This window comes from Cynara cardunculus, unplaced genomic scaffold (assembly GCF_001531365.2).
Source record: "Cynara cardunculus var. scolymus isolate 2C unplaced genomic scaffold, CcrdV1 Un_Scaffold_9272, whole genome shotgun sequence".
Lineage (NCBI taxonomy): Eukaryota > Viridiplantae > Streptophyta > Magnoliopsida > Asterales > Asteraceae > Cynara > Cynara cardunculus.
Genome location: NW_020204831.1, coordinates 6,729 through 9,284, shown reverse-complemented (window position 1 = coordinate 9,284; position 2,556 = coordinate 6,729). Strand labels below are relative to the sequence as shown.

The 2,556-nt window shown below is 31.0% G+C and overlaps 1 pseudogene; it reads right to left on the bottom strand.

The window, feature by feature from the left end:
* Positions 1-786: 786 nt before the first annotated feature.
* LOC112505247 overlaps positions 787-2,556 on the bottom strand; it is a 7,745-nt pseudogene continuing 5,975 nt past the window's right edge.

Below are 2,556 nucleotides of genomic sequence, written 5' to 3'. Positions count from 1 at the left end.
GTGCAAACACTTACACAAATATAAAGATTTGGTATCAAGCTTAAAAAAATAACACTTGTATTCATATGATAGAAGTAACATGAACACAATGGTTTCATGATTCATAAAAGTCGGTAATATGACAATATGAAAATGGGTCGTGCATGTTCTTCCATTTGAACATGCGAATTAGGTACGTATTAATAATTAAAAAAAAAGTTATCAACGCAATATGAACTACAAAAAACACAACACATCGTAATGAACATAATTTCGATTAAAACAAATCTAATAAAATAAAAATCTATTACCAAAACATTAGCTTTGGTTAATTTCTTCACTTTTCGACCTCTAACTCCGATTGTCATCATAAACCATTTTAATCTTCTCACTGTTGTCGATTTCTTTTTCCATTGCGTTTATCCATATTAGCTTGATCGATACCGAAAATTCTTACTTCCGGGAACGAAAAACTCATAAAACACTGAACATGGAAGATCAAGATTATAAAAATTAAAATATTAATATTATAAATGCATATTTTTTGGGATTTGATGGTTTGTAACTCCTCATTAATTGTTTGAGAGTTACATATCAAATCAATTTACTGAAATAYCCTTGTAATTAAAATGTGAAGAAAACATAAACCTACAAGAAGAATGRAATTTGATTGGTTGTGATGGTTTTCAAAGTTAACACAAAATTGTTGGTTAACATTTGATCTTCCCTCTATATATATAATGGTATGCAATCAATAACAGTAATTAAGACTTGATCAATATATTTATGTTAAAATACAAGATGACGTTAAGCAATTTTGTTAGCGATGAAAGTTTGTGGACCTTCTAAACGAATGTAATCATACATTACTCCTTGAAAACGACTTTGGTTCTTTGCTTGTGTTAAGTAGATGGAATTCTCTCCATGGCAGTACAAGAAAATGCCCGGYATTTTGATACTGAATAACCAATACAAGCCGTGTATTCCGTGTCTTGCAATTGCGTTGTCTCCCCCGATTTTWCCAGTCGAAAATAAAGGTTCTTTTTCGTTTAAATCATTAATACGAACCTGAAGATTGAAACTTTAAACATTATATAATTAGGAATTTATGTAAGTATATATACATTTTCATGATGAAATACCTGTAGATTAGATTGATGTGCAGAAGCAAGTGCTAATCTAAGTACATATGTTTCACTCTTATTGACGTCAGAAAGGCTAAACTTGATCGTCCATGTTGTCTTTTCATAAATGCCATCATCTATTTTCCTGTGCAAATATTATCAAAAATAATAGTAAAACTAATGAAAGTTGTCACCATCAAATACATAGTTTAACCAAAAAACAACTGTTTTTTTATGTAATATCACTTTTTATCAATCGTAATTATGTGTAGCCACATATTATTTAGGTATGATAATTAAAAAAACACACACACACACATAGAGAGACAGAGGAGGTTCAAACAAGAACACGAGTACGTCTACATCACATATGATTTTAGAGTCAAATTATATGTGATTAACAAACATGTAAAACCACCTAGGTCGTAGGGAGCGTGTATATCGTTGRTTTACATGTGATTTCAGTCAAAATTCACATGTCWTATAGACGTTCTCTTATTCTCTTACTTTGACCATGTTCTAAATCATATGTGATTAACAAATATGTCAAACCACCTAAGTTGCAGGGGGCGTGCATGTCRTTGGTTTACATGTGATTCCAGTCTAAATTCACATGYCATATAGACGTTCTCTTGTTCTCTTACTTTGACCATGTCCTCATTTGAACCCAAACCCCCCCCCCCCTTACATGTGCACACATGCACACACATGTGGGCACACACACGTACACACACGCATATATATATATATATATATGTGTGTGTGTGTGTGTGTGTGTGTAGAGAGAGAGAGGGAGATACTTTGAAATATAAACCATGTCGTTCATACAAACCAATCAATTAAGATATTTATGAAAATGATAATGGTTCATTTATTATGATCAAAAAATATATATGAAAGATGATTAAAAGTCATTGATTATAATCAAAGCTTAATAATAGGAAGCAATCGAGGTATTTATAAAACCATATATTCATTAGACTAGATGGATAGAGGAGATTCGTTTGTATCAATAACATGGTTTATATTTGAAACTCCCTATATATATATATATAGAGAGAGAGAGAGAGAGAGAGAGAGATTGAGGGGAAAACCTCAAAAAAGTGAAAAACTGAAGAACATCCCGATAACGTTCATCTTGATGGTATGCATATGTGCTTACCGATAATTGAAGTTGTTTATTGGTTTTTATGCACGTATGCATGTTATTCATATATGCATACCAGACAAATTGCTTAAAATTATCTGTATGCATATATGCATATAGTCAAGATGAAGGGTTACCGGAATGTTTCTTAGTTTTTCATTTTTTTTACGATTTTCCCCTGACCCGATATATATATATATATATATATATAGGGTTTATTTCAAATACAACCTATCGTATTTGTACAACCAATGCAACCCAATAAATTGAAATATTTATGGAAATGATTAAAGTTCATTTATTATG